This window comes from Danio aesculapii, chromosome 15 (genome assembly GCF_903798145.1).
Source record: "Danio aesculapii chromosome 15, fDanAes4.1, whole genome shotgun sequence".
NCBI classification, from domain to species: domain Eukaryota; kingdom Metazoa; phylum Chordata; class Actinopteri; order Cypriniformes; family Danionidae; genus Danio; species Danio aesculapii.
In genome coordinates, this window is record NC_079449.1 from 27,787,582 (window position 1) to 27,807,840 (window position 20,259).

General features: G+C 35.6%; 1 protein-coding gene across 2 annotated transcripts in view; it reads left to right on the top strand.

Moving 5' to 3' along the window:
• The first annotated feature begins 5,892 nt into the window (after positions 1-5,892).
• tpst1 (tyrosylprotein sulfotransferase 1) overlaps positions 5,893-20,259 on the top strand; it is an 80,887-nt gene continuing 66,520 nt past the window's right edge. Inside the window, exon 1 of one of the 2 annotated variants that reach the window (XM_056473729.1) lies at positions 5,893-6,275. The gene's annotated coding sequence lies outside the window, so the exon portion shown is untranslated. The remainder of the gene's footprint in view (positions 6,276-20,259) is intronic. The other variant, XM_056473730.1, reaches the window with a different exon arrangement.

The following is a 20,259-nucleotide window of genomic DNA, read 5'->3' on the forward strand; positions in this document are numbered from 1 at the left end:
TAATTGTACAATTAGTAAAAAAACAAAACAAATCACATATAGTGGCTTTTGCATTTTGCACCAGTAGTTCCTACTGTAGCTATTGGCTGTAGCATCCGCTTTTTGCTAACATTGTCTTTCTATGTGTGTGCCATGTAAGACTTTAAACTACTATGCAGGTGTTTCATACTTTTACCTTCTTTTCTTTTCTATTGTTCCTATTGTCCTTGGTTAGACCTTAATCTGAAGGAGCTCATTCAGGCTATGCGTTAAAAAAAGTTTTGTATTTACGCAATGTTTTCAGAATGATCCGATTTTACACATCCATGAAAACAACCAAAAATGATGTATTACATTTGACAGGCCAGTATTTGGCCAGTCACCTTGTTAGTAAACACTGCCTGTTAGCAAGGTGTGAACTGATGATCAGGAGGGGGGGTGGGAGGGTTAAATTTTTCATATTACAAGTTTGTGTAATATGCTTTAGTGCAGTGTTTCCCAACCCTGTTCCTGAAGGCACACCAACAGTACACATTTTCAAGCTCTCCCTAATCCAACACACCTGAATCAACTCACCAGAACATTAGAAGAGACTCCAAAACCTGAAGTGAATGGGTGAGATAAGGGAGACATCCAAAATATGTTCTGTTGGTGTGCCTCCAGGAACAGGATTCGGAAACACTGCTTTAGTGAACCAAATTTATGGGCTATATTATATATTATAAATGACATCTGTGATATTATACAAACAGTGAAAAGTTTGCTTTCTTGCATCAAATAATGGATGACAATGAAAGACATATTATTATTTTACTGTTTAACCTCCATGTGTGAGCAAGTGTATAATAAACTAGAAACTATATCTAATTTTAAATATTTCTTACATTTTTAATGGGCAGACCACCCCGTACATCTTGTTTTGATGTCCTTCAGGGGGGATCAAGCAATAATTAGGGTCAAACCCCTCTGTAATTCGCACCCTGCCTGTAAGATAGTGACGAAGTGCGGTTGGTGGCTTAGTGCTGATGTGTATGTAGAATTTATGTGTATGTGTATGCCATGTGGGTAAGATTGGTATCCACTGTTGGTTGTAATGTTTAGTAAATCTGCTCTTTGCTGATGAAGCGTTAGCAAACTTTTGAGCAACAACAACGCTATGTAGTCCACCATTGTTGAATATGTTTGTTTGCATTTTAGTATAATCTACACTGGTCTGCAAACATTACGGTGTTGTCTGACACCCTAAAAAGTGTCCCGATAACTAAAATGATCACTACCCTGCTGAAAAATCCAGCTTAAACCAGCCTAGGCTGGTTGGCTGGTTTTAGCTGGTTGACCAGCCTGGTTTTAGAGGGGTTTTGGCCATTTCCAGGCTAGTTTCCAGCTATTTCCAGCCTGGTCTTAGCTGGTCAGGCTGGGAGATGACCAGCTAAAACCAGCTTGACCAGCTTAAACCAGGCTGGTCAGGCTGGTTAAGCTAGATTTAGCTGGTCATTTTCCAGACTGACCAGCTAAGACCAGGCTGGAAATAGCTTGAAACCAGCCTGGAAATGGCCAAAACCCCTCTAAAACCAGGCTGGTCAACCAGCTAAAACCAGCCAACCAGCCTAGGCTGGTTTAAGCTGGATTTTTCAGCAGGGTAGTTACTAAAAACTATGAAAAGTCCCTCTGATCCGAAAGCCCCCAATGGGGTCCAACATAAATATTCAAAGTCAGACTTTTAGACTGACGGCTGAATTGCTCCAAGACCCTGCAGAAGGCTTTAGGACAGACAAGCAATCAGAGTTTATAATTTTCAGTTGCATGCTCCCTATAATAGCAGATCAGTGTTTTTTGTTTACACTAAGTGCCTCAATCAAAGCTATTGAGCATAAGATATCTGTCATGAAATTGTAGAAAAGTGTTGCTCCTGATCAGTGCTATTTGTCACAGTTATAATCACAATGTCATTCTTCTTTCATAAGGGGTCTGGTGTCACAATAGCTTTGTTTTGAATTAGATTGTGACACACATCGACTGGAAATTGTGTAGATTTCAGACAAATTATGACTCTGAAAGCTCTTTAAGTGTTCCCGTTTTCTAGTATGTATTACACAATTCCAGACTGTAATGTCTAATGTAACTAAACAAACTTAATATGTACATTTCCATCATAATTTTTTACTCCCACTCATAATATTCTAAATCTATATATCTTTTTTTTGTGGAGCATAAAATATGTGTTGTGGAGGTTATTGTAACCAAACAGTGTTGACTTTAGTTCTGTGGTCAAATAGATTTTTCAATGGGGACAAAAAAACATTCAGATATTGACCATGTCTGATGCTTTGCTGTTGATCACCACATACTGTAAATTATTCAATAATAATTATTGGTGATTTTGTTTCTTAATAAATCATTATTTAAGACTCATCCCTTAATTTGTATCCGTTAGTACATTTCTGAGGTAAATCACAGCACGCAATACACACATTTCTTTGCTCTAATCCTGTAGGTGTTTATGCAACAAATTGCACAGAGACCATATAGGAAGAGTTCACACTTGGGGGTCTCCCTTTTTTCTGTCCCGGAGCCTGTCCCACTGCAGATTTGAACAGGCCCATACGGCGACACACTATGTTGCACCACACAGGCTGTGATTTCCTGCCATTCTCTGAGGACCCATCTGTTCCCACACTTTGGTGTGCTTTCTCAGCACCATCCATTCCACTCTCCGGGGACATATTGTTAAAGATGCCATGTCTGACCCACCTGCTTGTTAGCCATTATATAGACTGTAATATTTTTGTCATCTCTCACAGATGATATTTGAATAGCCGGAGCTACAGACCAGGAACAATCGATCTCCCAGAGGGATTGTGACTTTTGTTTGATTGTCAAATCAGTTTCAAAAGGATGGTGTGATTATTTTTTTCTAAAACCGTGAACTGTTTGGAGCTTCCTACTTTAGTGAACATATGGAAATATAATCAAGCATGCAAATTCAAAGTTGTGGGATCTATTGATCTGAGCTTTTTGGAATTATGTTCACGAATTGTTTACATGAACAATATCTGACTGAGCCTGCAGTTCTGCTCCCAATAGAAGAAGTTAACCCTCACAGGTGTGCATTTGCCTTTGAAGAACTCTGAAGAGATGTGATCATAATTTATGATTTGTAAGGGGGAAAAAGATTATTATTAAATTATTAAATTTCATCCAAGTGTTGTCCATGCATAATATATAACATTAAATCATGTGATACATTTAATAAAAGTCTGCTATATGCTAGAATAAAATATTACATGTACAGTGGGGAAAATAAGTATTAAAAACAATTCTTTCTCAGAAATCATATTTCTTAAGGTGCTTTTGAATTGAAATCTAACTAATCTAGTTAGCAATCTAAGTTATGCATAATAAAATGAAATGACACTGGGAAAAAGTATTGAACACATGAAGAAAGAGAGGTGTAGAAAGGCAGTGAAAGCCCAGACAGCAGCTGAAATCTCTCAATAGTTTTTTCAGCAACCCTCTGCCCTTCGTCATTGTAAATTAATATTTGCTGCTTTGGTCCAACATCTACATTAGCAGGATGATGAAGATGAATCCAGGATGGACATTTCAGCAAGACAATGATCCAAAACACAGCCAAGGAAACTCTCAAATGCTTTCAAAGAAAGAAAATCAAGCTGTAGAATGGCCCAGCCAATCACCTGACTTGAATCCAATAGAAAATACAAAATGAATATCAGATTTGATAGACGAGAGCCACAGAACCATCAAGATTTTTACACTCTGTTAAAAAAGCTAACACCTGACCAATTCATGTGACTTTATTCTCCAAATGAGAGCTGTCTTTAAGCTGCCGTCACCAAAAAAGCTTTTTTTTTTTATGTAGTATTAAATACATATCAGTAGTTCAGTACTTTCACTTTCTCCTTGTGTCTTTTCATTGTTATTACAACAGAACCAATTTTTCGGATTAGTTTTTTATTTTTTTTATTTTTATGTTTGTAATGTTTGGGTTTTTACCAAAAGCTGGTTCAATTGCATATCAACAGCTACAGGAAAAAACATGACGTGTTCAATACTTATTTCCCCCGATGTATTTTTCTATATGCCTTCAAAAATTCAAAACTGGTGTGTTCTTAAAAATTGATAAATAAATCCCTCTTATGAAGACTGCCAGTTTTCCATGAAATTAGCTTCACAATATGTTTTAACCACAGTATTAGTAAAAAAAAAAAAAGTGAAACATAGACTGAGAAACTGCAGTGATGAGAGCTTTTAGGGTCTCAAAATATCCTGGTTTCTGAGCAGCTGAGTACTCTGTTTTCATGTAATGTTGTATTAGTGCAGTAATGGTTGTCACATTCAACTTACTCTGCATGATGCTTGTGTGGCCAGTAATTCTGCGCACGTTCCAACTCAGGAAGCTAAAATTTCTGTAAGGAACAGTGGAGCAGGAAATGTGATGCCAGACTTCCAGCTTGGAAACTTTGATGTCACTAAATTATGCCATGGCTTAGACAGATTCCACAAGTTAAATTGATGCAGTAGTTTACCCAAAATGACTAATTCTTGATAATTTACTTAACTTCAGCGCATCCAAGAAATAGGTGGTTTGTTTCTTTGAAAGAATATTAAAGGTGTTTTTTTCTGAAACAGTGGTCCTTGGTGAGTCATAAAATACAAGTCAAGACTTGACTACCAAATCTTTGAAAGTAAAAAAAAACAACCAATCAAACAAACATAGGCTACGGGGAAAGGCTAATACTACTGGTGATGCCTTGATGTTGCCTGTAATTGTTTTTTTTTTTTTTACTTTCAGAGTGCTGGAAACTACTGACTTTTGACTCAGTAGGCACAGGATGTCAACATGATACCAGATTGACGTTGTACCCCAACATTGTGGGACGATGCATTTTGTTTGGAAATGAAAATCAGGTTGACATCAGAACTAAACTTCTGGCTGATGTCTATGTCCAACCTCGGACAGACATTGCATGTTGGTTACTTTCCAACACAGCCTAAAAACAACAAAATATCAAAATATCAGGTCTAGTGATGTTACAGCTTGATGTTGTGTGACACTATGACGTCTATCAAACGTTGGATGTTGGTTGCCATACCAGACGAATAAATGTCAGTATTTGACATCAATATGTGTTGGTTTAAGATGTTGGCTTGACGTTGGATTTTGGTTACTGTTCAACACAACCTAAAATCAATAAAATATCAACGTCATTTCACATCGTTATTGGATGTCAAAATAACATTGTCCTTAGATGCTGGTAACCTAAATCTGACCTAATATTTACACATTATGATATTTTGTGTCTGCTGGGAGGGTTTCAGATTAAGATCTTTTTTACTGAAGAAGAAAAAAAGACACCTACTACACCTTAGATGGCCTTTTGTTGAAAAAATAATAATAAAATGGCAGGATATCTCTTTAACTGTTTAGCAAATAGAAGAAATGCATTGAGTCAGAATTTTTACATCAGCGCAAACATCACATTTGTCAAATTGTGAATGTTTTCTGAATATTTATGTGCCTAAAATAGATATCTATTTGTTTTAATGTAATAAAAATTATGATCTTGTTTCTGTAATTACAAATCATTTCAGTTGTTTATCATATTACTCTATTCATGCCATCTATTCCAGTGAAAAAAACTAAAGCCGAAGCCTTTAATTTCTCAGTCACCATGTGCTGTCTCTTTAAGACCCTTGTATCAGCACGGGGCTCTCTTGCAAAACACAACAAAAGAGGGCGGGGTTAAAGCCAACAACCAATAGCAGTCGTCAAAACGTTCCCGTCATACAGCTTTTAAGCCAATGAGACTGGTGCTATTAACATTTTTCCACAGACAGTGAACCAGTAAATGTGTTGCCTGTGTGGGATAAAAGCTCCTCGCGAAGACCCGTTGTGTTTTACACGGTCGGAGGTAATATCTGCTCAGTGATTTAGATTTAAGATACCGCATTTCAAACAGTCGTCTCATTCAAATCCACGTGTCTTTATAAAATACACCTTAAATCAGAATGTGCTTGTTTAACACTGTGAACTAATGAAAACCTCTATATGAAGTCGTGGCTATACAACGAGCATCTGGCAACCCTCTGAAGGTGACGCGCTCTCGGTGTGATACAGTTGTGGTGAGCACAGCGTCGAGACGTCCAGAGTGTCGCATTTTAAAGCGGTGAATGGACCAGCTCAAGCGAATGGCACGTCTGTGCGGTGGTCCTCGTCTACAAAGAGTTTTTGTGTAACCCTCTAATCGTCTGTCGTGACGGATCTACCAGACCAGGTACGTTTATTTACATACAACCACAAAGTGTTGCAGCGGTAATTTGCATTAACATCCGTAACAACCGCATCTCTGCCTACTTTCCTTTGGGGAGAAGCAGGACACCCCCATTTCTTATTTTAATCGGTCGTAACTTCATTAGTCTTTTTAAAAACTGCTCTTCTTACGTTTCGTATGATATACCAGGGGAAAAATAATACGGACTAGGCACGTGCCAGCTTTTGTATTGAACTGTATAGGACAACTGCCGAGCTGTCACTGACATTCATCTGCTTGATCTAGTCTATATCAAACCCTGATGTGTGCATGTCCAATGAAACAAACAATAAACATATGTACGGTTACAGGCAGACAGAAGCTTTGTTGTTGTTTATATACACTTTTATTGCTATTCGTTGTGGGTATGTAAACAAGGATACCATTATGATAAATAATTGTGTCATAATTAATGTGTGTGTATATATATATATATATAGTGATTGGCAAGTGGATCTTTTTTTCTTATGTGAATAGTGTGCTGTCTGTAGCCTCATGGCCTTGCAGTCACTTCAGCCAAATTCATAATTTATGGCCACGCAGCCCCCCAGATTCAAAAGATTATTTTGGACAATAGAAATACCTTTCATTTAAATTAGGTTGCCCTTTAGCCAAGCATGAGTGCAATGACAATTGTTCCTTGTCTTATTTGAGAGGGAACTGATGTTCTGACTGTTACTGCTAAAAGTAACATATGGCACAGAAAGCTTAATAGCTGAGTGTGTGTGTGTATACACAATGCACATCTCAGCCTTGCAAAAAACTGTCTTTTCTGAAGATTGTTTGATAAAACAATGTATTTATGCATTTAATTTTCTTTGTATTCTGTTAAATTAGTTAAATAAAAGCATTATTTTGTTGTTTGCTTATTAGGAATTCAAGATTTTATTGGGATCAAACTAACGTTTTCCTGTATGAGTTTGATGGACAGTCCTTTTTGATAACACTTCTGCTGTAACACTAACTTCTCTTGTGGTTTGGTCTCACAAGCACAACACTTGCATATTGATTTGTCCTTGCATTTTGCGCAACCGTGATTGTGTACAGAGACCTGAAATGTGGACTTTCAGCATGTGTGGAAACAGAAAGACCTTCCGGTGTTGTTTGTACCTTTATTTAGTGGTTGAACCTCACATTCGCTGCCTGTGATCACTGATGTGTCATGTTTTTAATCATGTCGAAATTTGTGGTTGTGGTTGTTTGCATGATCACTTCAGATTCTTCCATCAGGTAGTTGTGAACCAGCCATTAGAAGGCAGTTGGGACTGAGATGTTTTCACTCAGAGGTCATAAGACAATTCTGATGCTCAGTCATTTGTACTGAATGCAAACTATGGAGAAATGACTCTGGAGGTTTTGTACTTGTGAGTTGATTGAATTGCCACTTTAGATCAGTTTTAGCACTGCAACACCACACTTTGGGCATCTTAGATGAAACCCTCTAATCGGTGCATCTGACTATTAGATTAGGCCTCTTGCTTCTCAAATCAACATTGTCATAGATCATTTTAAATGTGCTGCAAAATGTGTTCAGCAAGTTCATTGAGGAACCTAAAAGCCTCTCTCTTAGTATGCTGTCAAAATGTTGGATGTACTAATATGAAGTAATGTGATCTAGAAAGGCTTTCTGCAGAATGTCTTGGGGTTGGAGGTCGTAAGAAATACTGTAACGCCGTCACAGATTGGCGAGTGGAATAAAGCCACTCTGTGTCCCAGTCTGTGTTCCAGCTGTAATTGGAAAATCAGGTTTAGCGAATGGGTAACATATGATTTCTGTGTTTTAGGAAAACATCTTTGAGGAAAGCGTTTATATTAAATTTGGTATCAAATGTTTTGATTCTGTTCTTGATCACTGTTATTACATATATTGCAATTGATTTTGTAGATGTGGAGTATAATTGATTAGATCTTTTTATTGTTGTTATTGGTCGATCTCGTGTGAGTGACCGCTTGTCCCCCCTTTACGCTAGTAAACACTTTATCATTAACATGTTGTTAAAAAGGAAGGTCGCTGGTTCGAGTCCTGGCTGGGCCAATTGGCATTTCTGTGCTCTCGGTGCTTCGGTTTCCCCCACAGTCCAAAAACATGCACTATAAGTGTATATAAATATAAATTGGAATGAGTGTGTGTGGGTGTTTCCCAGGATTGGGTTTGCAACTGGAATGGAATTCGCTGTATAAAAAACATGTGCCGGAATAGTTGGCGGTTCATTCTGCTGTGGCGACCTCTGACATGGAGACTAGGTCAAAGGAAAATGATTAAATGTTAAAAAATGAAGAAAATGATCATTTATTATCAATGAAATGTTACATATTAAATGGAGTACAAGAATGGCTTCATGTAGAAAATTTGAGCTTACTGCTGATATAAAAATTCTGTACTATTTTTGTGTACATGAATATGATACTTAATAAATACATTTTTAAATACAAAAAACAGTTCTATCATCTCAAATGCTTGGCATTATAATATTATTTATTGAAGGTGTAACATTACATGTGATTTTATTTATAATTTGGTGGCACTGGGCTTTAGAGGGATAGTTGATTCGAAAATGAAAATTTTATAATTAAATAATTCACCCTCAGGACATCCAAGAAGTAGGTGATATTTTTTTCTTCAGTGGAACATTAGAGATTTATTAGACCTCTAATCGCACTTTAGAAACAAAAAAAAAACATATTCAGGACTAGGCATGGGCCGGTATAAGATTATAACACAATCGGTAAGATAACCTTGGTTAAAAATATCATGTTTTCACAATGTTGATTGCTGCTCTAAAATATATTCTTTTTAAATGTCTGGGTAAAAAAACAAAAACTTTTTCCCCATTGAACACAATATATTTTATTTTGAGAACCTTGTAAAATATCTTGGAAGAGTGAACATGTCAGGCTAAACACTTCTGCTGTCCTTATTAGTTACAAAAACACTGATTTATTTACAAATTAAAAAGGTATCTTTGGATATCTTTTCTGCAGGAGATACTGTTGTCCTCAAAAACGTTAATAAAAAAAAAATCTTGCACATACCTTAGGATCAGTATAGCAGAACATTTTCTTGGTTTTAAAACCTTGACTTGTATACCTTGAAAGCGGTTATCGTCCCATGCCTGTTCAGGACAAGTAAAACAAAATTGATACCATTATCTCCTGGCGGTACATTGAGGTCTTGTCAAGTAAAACAATCTGAATCTTATTTTTATTTATTATCTCAGTTAATGGCCGTGAATGTGTTCATGACTGCCTGGAGGGCGAATTTCCTGTTGCTTATTAATGTACAAAGGTTTGGGGTCAGTAGGATTTTTAAATGTCTAAAAATAAGCGTATCCTGCTCGCCAAGGCTGCATTTATTTAATAAAAAATACAGTACAAATTGTGAAATGTTATTGCACTATAAAATAACTCTTCAAAAGTAGTTTATCATTTAATTTAATAATTTATTTCTGTGATTTTAAAGATGATTTTTCAGCTTCATTACTCCAGTCTTCAGAGTCACATGATCCTTTAGAAATCACTATTATATTTATTATTATTATTATTATTTTTGTTATTTTTATTATTATTATTAACGGTAGTAGTAATAAAAGCAATAATGACTGGAGTAATAATTTCATTTGAAACTACATACAATAAGAAAGCAGTTATTTACAATTTTAATAAATATTTAACAATAATTTTTTTTTTACATTTGATAAATTGTGTTGATTCTGTTGATGAACAGAATCACTTTCTTAAAAAAAAATGACACCAAAAAACTGTCCATCAAACAGTACTGTATGTGCAAACTCGAACAATTTTTTGATTTTTGAGTGAACTGTCCCTTTAACAGGTGAGATTTATTGTAGAAGTGGGTGATATGCATGATTTGGTTTACACGTCACACAAAGCTCTTCTTTTGCATCTCTTGTAATCTCACAGAAATGCTGTCAACACATATCTCTCATATTCAGGAATGATTGCGTAGTTCTGATCACAGAGCTCTTTCTACATCAAATGTTCCCATTCTGTCCTCACCCTCTGAACAGAAGCCCTAGTATCTAAAATGAAAAGTATCCTGCTCACTTTGTCCGTTGCTCATTCACCGGTGCTGAATGTCATTTTCTGAGGCATCTTTTCTGAAGGGTTTTGTTCAAGTGGTCCAGATTGAACCTCCTTAGGAAGGATCAGTGTTGTATGAAAGGGAAGATTACGGAGTTTGATCTTTTTCCCATGTCTGAATTGTTAGGCTCTCTTTTTTTGCATCACTAAAAGCTTTCTAAACATTCAATCCAATCAAAGGTTTTAATAGAAAAAATAAGCAATGCACTGTAGGGCTGGGCTGATAAATGATATTATATTGAATCATGATCATATTTATGTCGATAACTAGAGCTGAGTGATTTGGCCTAAAATCAAAATCTTAACGATTGATGAACGATTCATTCATTTTCAGCTTAGTCCCTATATTAATCTGGGGTCGCCAGATCTGGGGCCTTATGTTTTACGCAGTGGATGCCCTTCCAGCTGCAACCCATCACTGGAAAACATCCATACACATCCATTCACACACAACCAAACACACACACACACACACACACACACTCTATGGATAATTTAGCTTACCCAATTCACCTGTACCGGAGTCTTTGGACTTGTGGGGGAAACCGGAGCACCCGGAAGAAACCCATGCGAACACGTGGAGAACATGCAAACTGCCTACACTCGTCAACGCTACCAAGCTGACCAATCACAGAGCTTGTGCTATGCGCCGTCGCAACGTATAGTTACATTTTTTGAGAGGTCAAAATCAGTCACAGCAAGCGGTATGTGAACGCATGAAGGCTGCGCCAGACCATACGCTGCACTCAATGCAAAAGTCTAAACAGACTGACGTGACTCCACAAGCGGTAGGGTAAATAATTGAAAGAACTGACCTGGAAAAATTTGATTGATTATAGGTTCTGAATGCCAATTTCGATTACTTTTTGATTAATCACCCAGCCCTATCGATAAAAATAACAAGCTCTTGAATTTTTACTCTATTTTGATCTAAGAACCAATCACACAGCAGAAATTTGCAACAATCGGAATCTAGGAATGTGTTAATATTAGAGATGTATCAAATTTATCAAAATGTATTAAAAATGATTGGCCACCGATAATAGGTTATGTTATTCAATGGACCCTCTAAGTTTTGTGGCTTTACTCATTGTTGGGGTACTCTTTTAAATCTGGAAGCATTAACAAGTTATATCAAAATGTATATCATTATTGTTCAATATGGAAAAGAATAGCGAGATAGCATTTTTGCCATATCGCCTAGCCCTAAAGCACTGCTCTGAAATACATCTGATGAGCTAATAATTGTTTTCAGTACATGGCCAATAGCCCATAAATATTACATATTAAAACCTTTTAAAATTTATTAGCAATATAAATTATTACAATTTTGCAAATTTTGTACAAATTAATAATTTCAACTATATTATTATTAAATTACAGCAATGTACATTTAAAACAGTTCCTTTTTTGATAGATAACTGATAGGGAACTTTTTTCTATTATTAGGTTTTGACTTTATAGTAAAAACTGCACGTCTGCTCATCAATGCTGCATTTATTATTAGGGGTGTAGCAAATCATGGTTGATTACAACCCATGGTTCGGAATGCACGTGGCTTGCAGATTAATAACTTTTTTTGAACTTGTAGGTTAATCCAACATTTATAACAGTTGCATAGAGATCGCCTCCTGCGTCATTCAAATCACGTGTATGAAAGAATTTTGGCTTCCCTGTAAAATATATTGATGACAGAAAAAGTTGTGGTGGGACCCAAATGCTTTCTTAGTTAATTAAAGGTGTTTGGTGTTTTCTGTCACTGTTTGTTTAGTCTGTGTTAATGCATTTAGTGTAAAGCTGCACAAATAAACATTAAAAGATTATGGTCTCAATTCAAACCCACGTCACTTGAATAATAAATGATAATGATTTGCATATGTTTAAGCGCCACATTTAAATCTGCGTTTGATCGAGAAAGATTCAGTTTTTACACTTTTTTCAGTTTGTTAAAAACAAACAAATAACACAGAAGTACTAGATAGTTCAGATATAAACACTGATGTTTATGGTAAAGATTAAAATCCCCCTTTAATGGAACTTGACACTGGTAAATGTTTGACGCTGGTGAAAGCAATTACATTGTGTAACCAATGGGTGGTGACAAACAATCATCAAAATGATGTCACTGAATAGGTTTTCAAAAATGATCCATCTATAATGAAACATGACGTTTTATGTGTGAATTGTTGAATCATTAATTGAAAATAAATATGATTTGTTGTACAAGATGTTGGATTTCTATATTTAGCATTATCAGCAACAGTAGCATAGATCATTTTTCCTATTGAATATTTTCCTTTATTTCAGCTGGTTCTTTCTTGAGTTTTATTTTTATTAAGATTACAGGTTCAAGTTATGTTTGTTAAAACCAATGGTTTTTGCAGTAATATTTTTGTATAAATGGAAAGCAAATGAAATTTGTCTTCTCCCTTTTTTGTTGATCCAAAAAATGGTCCGATCTGTGACTCAAAAACCATAGTGTGATCTAGAGCTGCATGATTCTGGCTAAAATGAGAATCACGATTTTTTTATTTTTATTATTTTTTTTAAAGATTTATTTTTGGCCTTTTCGCCTTTATTAGATAGGACAGTAGTCAGACAGGAAGCGAAGTGGGAGAGAAAGAGAGGGGGTAGGGTCGGGAAATGTCCTCGAGCCGGGATTTGAACTCGGGACGCCCTGAAGTGCTACGGCACCATATGTCAGCGCATTAACCACTAGGCTATTGCGCCGACACGATTTAACATTTTTTTTTGCTTCAAAAAAAGATCACGATTTTCTCACGATTCTGTAGATGTAAACTAAAGGTTAATAAGAGTTGGCAATTATTATTGTTTTTTTTTTTTAAACGTATGGTAAAACAACAATAATAATATTATTTGTAGGTCTACTGGTTTCTATAAATAATTCTATTCTACTTATAAAAATTGTGATGTTGAATTATGTGAGATATTTGCTTGCAATCTGTCATTGACAACATTATTAGACCATTTTATTCACTGGTAAAGTCAACATTATATAGGCTAGAGTAGTTATACTGACACTGTGAACATTTAAATTATGTACACTCTTTCGGTTTCATTTTCACTGCTAGGTGCTGTTCATACTTCACGCGCGGCTCTCAAACGATCACTCTGTGCCACAAACTGAATATTATTTACAACTTTATTACCTGTTACTCACAGCCTATGCAGGTTCTGTTCACTAAAGTAGACGTGCGTGCGTCTATCATTAAGTAGGTTGCGCGCCCGCCCTCTCTGTGGTTACAGGTCACGGTCAGCAGCTCATGTCACGTGTGATTTCCCGGCCGTGAATACAGCATTATATGAAGACAAAAATGACATTTTTAGATTAATTATACCTTATAAATACAGTATGTGACTCTTTTAACATCATTTGGAGGTGTCAATTTCGCTGAGCAATGTATGTGAAACAATAAAAAAGACTCGTGCAGCCACCTTTGCTTCTCTCCTGAACTTGAAAATATGATTGCCAGAATCGTAGAAATGCTGGATTAAGATCGTCTAGGGTAGGGATGGGCAAACTCGATCCTGGAGGGCCGGTGTCCCTGCATAGTTTTGCACCAACCCTAATAAAACACACCTGTTTGTAGCTTTCTAGTGATCTTGAAGACACTAATTAGGGTGTTCAGGTGTGTTTGATTAGTGTTGGAGCAAAACTCTGCAGGGACACCGGCCCTCGAGGATCGAATTTGCCCATGCCTGGTCTAGGGGGTGGAATCGAGATCGTGATCTTTTTTCGATTAATTGTGCAGCTCTAGTGTGATACGAACAGTGAGATTTGTAATCCGTTACACCACTATTTATTATAGGAACACAGAACATTTTAAAAGTGAAAGTGCCTTTTAAAGAACTGTTTTCTATTTTATTATGTTCTAAAATGCAATTTATTGCTGTGATGCAAAGCTGAATTTGTTTTTGCATCTAATTCATTTGATTATTTTATTATATCTTTTGTAGAAACATTTTTTTTCAAGGTTATTTAAATAAATATGAGTCTTTTGTAACATTATAACAATGTTTACTGATCAATTTAAAGCATCCAGGCTGAATAAACTTTCATATAAAAAGAACCCACTGATCCCAAATCTTTGAACAGCATTTCCATTCCTAAAAAAACAAAGATGCTATTATAATTCCAGAATAAGTAAAGAGCAACCCCCACCACAGTTTTGTTAAAAAAAGATTGAAACGCCCTTCAGGTCTTGTTAAAGAAATGCTTCTGAGGCTCTACTTCTTATTAAGTGGTGCTGTGGTCTGGTTTCAGCACAGGCCTGTGGAGGATTCCCAAACAGATCAATGTCAAATCCAGTGGAGGATATCCGTAACAGAAGTGTGGAAGCTCTATTAATTTAATACCAACACCTTCTTGATTTCTCTTTCACAAATGTGAAACGCGAGACCAAACATAGCTCAACCGCAATTGTAAATCAGCTAAGAGGCCTTTCCTCTGTGATCTTGAGTGATTAGAGGATGCTGCCTTTAAAATCTCTGTAAACAGTATCCAAGGTTCCTTAATGATCATTAATGTAGCCTTCATAAGCTTTAGTTGTCTAACTCTGCTTAAACTGTTAGCTGCAATTAAGATCTGTTTCTCTTCTGTGGAGTGGCTTTCCACCATATGATTTGTTTTCTACGTGCACTTGAATCTAAAGCAAACAGGGAAGAGGATGAAACCGTGACTCATCCTGACACATTTAGGGAAGATGTTCCTGAACAACATCGCTTCCTCCTGTGGAGAGTCTCATCCATTACAATGAGGACTCTGGGTGTGGAATTCCTGTTTACCATCTGTCAGCACTAACAGCCTGTGGCCAAGAAATCCATCATGAGCAAGGCCCCTCTCCATCAAAGTAAATCTGCACAGGCCTTGAAAGAGCACTGTAAGTTCCTCACACTTATCAGAGGCGGCTGATGTTTGTAGGATGTTGCGGTTTAACGAGGTCCTGGCGTTTATCTAAACGTATGATTAACGGCTTAAGATGTACGTCAAGAATAACACCAACATGGAATGTAGTGCTTGTTTTTCACAGCAGGTTTATTTCTGTCATAGGGTACAGGAAGAAAATCAGCATACTGTAGATGACGAACAATGTTGAGAATTTGAAATATGCAAGGAGAAAAACATTGTGATTTAGTTAAATGAAAAAAATTACTTAAACTTCATTCATTCATTCATTCATTTTTCTTAGACTTAGTCCCACCCATACACTCTCACATTCATACACTATGGCCAATTTAGTTAATCCAATTTATCTATATTGCATGACTTTGGACTGTGGGGGAAACCGGAGCATGGGGAGATCATGCAGACTCTACACAGGAATGCCAACTGACCCAGTCGGGACTCAAACCAGCAACCTTCTTGCTGTGAGGTGCCAGTGCTAACCACTGAGCCACTCTGCCGCCCTTTACTTAACATTTTTCACATTTTTCTGTACAAAATTAAGCTGATAAACCGTGATCTTTCTGGTATAACCAGATGAAGAATTTTTTTGAAGTTGATCCTTTTACCTTTAGGGGTTGGCAGTATGACTAATATTCGAGTTCTTCTAGTTACTCCAGAAAATCAACGAAAGAGTTACAATAAATAAATTTAAATACCTTGGAATTTAGACATTGCTAAATATAAAGTTAAATATAGTAGGGATTCTCAATGCTGGATTTTTGCCAAAAAATTTTTAACTTTTGAGTTTTTTCAAACTCCTTTTGGCTGAGCTGTTGCTGATTTTTTTTTTATTTTTTTGGGGTGTTTTTGAGAAGGCGTTGGGATCTGGGGGAGGCTGTTAGTTGGGTGAGGTTGTAGCACTACACTGGCTGCATGCCTAACTTTTTGTAAACAGAGTTATTCTGAACTCATCTTCGCATTTTGAAGTCATAAATCAAAATCTGTTTATCTAAATCGCAGGTGAACATTCACCTCAGATTGCCCAATCTTACTACGAGCACTCTAGTCAGTGCTTCCAGTGTCATGTGAGTTAGCTTAATTAAGTGTTGTGGTGTATATAAGAATATTTCAAGAGTTCGCACTTCGCTATTGCTTGATACTAGGCATGGGCCAGTATAAGAGTCTGACGGCATGATAACCTTAGATAAAAACATCACAGTTTCACTGTATTGTGCTCACTGCTCTTAAATATATTCTTTTTAAATGAGAGATGAGAGACCAGCTGCGATTAATCATCTCTCGAAATTCCATTGCATTGAATTACGGTTGACAATTTATTCTGTAGTTATGAGATATACCATAATACCACCCAGCCCTATTATTGGCAGTGTGTGAAAAAGCAAACAAATGTTATTGTCCTTTCAACCGCAGAATTCTGCTAAACATGACATGTCTTTTGTGATGTCATAAATGATGGTTAATTGGCCACAGAAATGTGGTTGAATGACATTGTTTGTATGTTGACAGACATTTTTGCATTCCACTTTGCTGTCTTTGCATTATGTTCCTGTGTATGCCTGCACTAGACTAACATGTTTGTCTGCTGTTCTGCTGTTTCTCTGTAGCATCTTGCACATTACGTGGCATTATATAAATGTGGCACTCTTTAACAGTTATACTTTGCATTCCCTTACTCTGCTTCTCACTTTTTTGCCTTCCTTTATGAGGTTTCTCCATTGCTTTTTAATATAAATGTGACAGATTGATGCATTTGACCATAGCATTTACAGTATCTCACATTTTACGGTCAAGTTAAATGAAGTTCAACTTCTATAAAAAATTAATGTACATCTCTAAATCTCACATTTTTTGGCATTCCATTGCTACGCTTTTTCTATTAAGGCTGAAATGATGATAGTTGACATTATTATGAAGTCGACATTATGCCGGACGCACTCAAATGGAAGATGACAAAGTGCATTGAAGTGTAAAGAATCACTAGTGTATGTTAACATTTTTCTAAACTATAAGAAAAGTGCTGTCAACTCTCACTTATTCAGAGAAATGCTATAGACACTGTGCCAGCCACATATTCGCATTCTCATGCAGTAGATTGCAGAGAACACAAACAACTTCCCAACAGGCAATACACAACAATAACTTATAATATGAAACTTTGTCAGCTTTAAACTGTCAATTTTCCATCAAAAATGAAAGTCACATCTACGTCAGGACCATTCAATGACCATAAATTTGATATCTAGAAAAATCTGCTCTAGAAATGAGTGTTTTTCAAAAATATGCCCCATATTCAAATGTTAACTTCTATAAAAGCGGATGTTATTATAATGTAATTAAACAAACTGCATTTTTATATACAAGAACACAATTATTATGTACAATTAATATTATTTTATTACTATGATATATGAGCAATTCCAGCGTTATGGATGTCACATTTGCAGTAAAAACTCAAAACATAAATTCACAGAGAAAGTATATGTTAACATTATATTGAAACATCTCTAAAGGATCAGAAAAATTTCAATCTGTAATCATTTTTTTATGCTTTAAATGATTTAAATAAACATGTGTTATGGATGCTCAGCAACATGGACACCTCCAAATAGTGTTAAAAGAGTCACATACTGTATTTATAAGGTATAATTTACCCAAAAATATAAATTCTGTCTTAATGTAATGATGTATTCGTGACCGTAAGTGCAGCCCTACTGTAAAGTGTGTTAGTACATATTGTGTAGTGTGCAGTGGAGCTCCATATTGACCAATCAGAATCCAGGACCGGAACTGTCAATTTTGGTAGGGAAACCGAAGCCTTGATGATCAATATTTGTTTCCCGCAGCCTCAATACATTCCCTAATGCCGTCTGAATTAGGTCTCTGTGTGCAAAACTGTCTGTGTGTGGATATCGAAGTCGTTCAGTGTAGGAAATACTCTATGATGTAAAGAAATGCAATGTTGGTTCTTTAGGAGATTCTTGACAGTAATGAATAATGGGGATCAGACAATCATCTTTATGTGGACGGAGATGAAGAGCTGTGTCAATTAAGGGTCACTTTACAGTCACCAGCATCCTGGAAATGATTCCCAGTGGAACCACACTCAGGTGTCTTGTGAAAGTTCATTGGCTGGCTTCCCGGGTGGGTCATTGTGGGTAGTCTCCTTCAGATGGCTTGAGGGGGTCTCGCGGGACAAGTCTGAGCGAAGTGACTTAATGCCTTCACACACCTTTGTTCCCTTGATGAGACTTGTAAGTAACGTAATGAACACTGCGACTGACATTGATTCAAATAGTAGTTTTTAAAAAATGGAAATGAGCTAATTGGAGCCCATTTTTGAACTCTTATTTGACAGTTAATGTGTTGTGTTTGGCAATAAAAGAAGTTGAACAAACAAAACACCAATTAAACCTTACCAAGAAGATTTATGGTGCATTAAAAAAGGCAATGTTGTGCTTCAAGTTACAAAAGAAGTGCCAAGAAATAATTGGAACTTGTGCTAAGACAGAGTTTGGCCAAACAAAATCACATTATGATTATTGTGACAAATATTGTGATTACAGTTGGAACTGCGATGTTCTCTAAACATTTATTTAATTATTTATTTCACATTTAAGAAACCTGTTTTTCATATTGCAACAGCTATCATAACAAAAGTCTGGAATTCAATTCAATTCATGTTTAATTCTATAGCGCTTTTACAATGTAGATTGTGTCAAAGCCTCTTAACGTAGAAGTTCTAGTAAGTAGGAATTGTTGATATTATTTAGTAGTTTTCTTTTTAATTACCTTTAATTTCTGTATTTTATGCAAAACTAGACAAATAAGTGAAAGTCGAAGTAAATAGTCGAAATGTGTTTATGAAAATATTTAATAATAATAATAACTGAAATTCAACTAAAAATATAAAATTTGAAAGGAATAATATAATAAATACGAAAATGAATGAATAATATAATAAATTAACAAGATTTATGAAAACTATTATTGTATAATTATAATACTAAAATAACCCTAGCTGGGTTTCCATAAATGTGTGTCAATGCACATTTTAAAGTAAAGAGAAACACGTGATAGAAATGCAAAAAAAAAAAAAAAAAAAACGTAATTTGCAGAAAAGTTTTTATGCTCACTTGAGGTGATTTTTGGACTTACTAAAAAAGTTTATATTGTGGGAATTATGAAATAGAATATATGGAGATTCATTTGATGTTGATTGCCTTACAGCATGACAGAAACATGCTAATTTGCATTTTCAATATTTTTTTGCAAACTTTAAAAATATTCACTTCACGTTGGTATAACCAACCAATATACGTACTGTATAACCAATCCCTACTATGGAGCCATTTCATCTATTTACAGTAAGTAATCCATTTACCAAATACATTTACAAAATATAATTCATACATGCACAACACAATTTAGATTTCCAAAATCAAATTTTAGATAAAAAAAAAACACGATTCAAAAATACACAAATCCAGCTTATAATTTCAAAACATATTACAAATTTCACAAATCCAATTCATAAATTCAAAACATGACTTAAAAATACAACAATCTAGTTCATAAACTCAAAACACGATTAAAAAAAATACACAAATCCAATTGGTAAATTCAAAACGTGGTAAAAAATAGACGAATCTAATTCATAAATTCAAAACATGATTAAAAAATACACAAATCTAATTCATTTGACGAAATATTCATGATTTTTTACTTGTTAATTTACAAATTGTGTTTTGTTTTTATGAATTATGTTTTGAATTTACAAATTGGATTGGGAATTGTGCTGTGCATGTATGAACTTTATTTTGCAAATGTATTATTTTTGAGACTGATCTGTGTCCATACCCTACTAATATATAAATAAATAAATATAAATATAAATTTATAATGTATACAGTCAAACCTGAA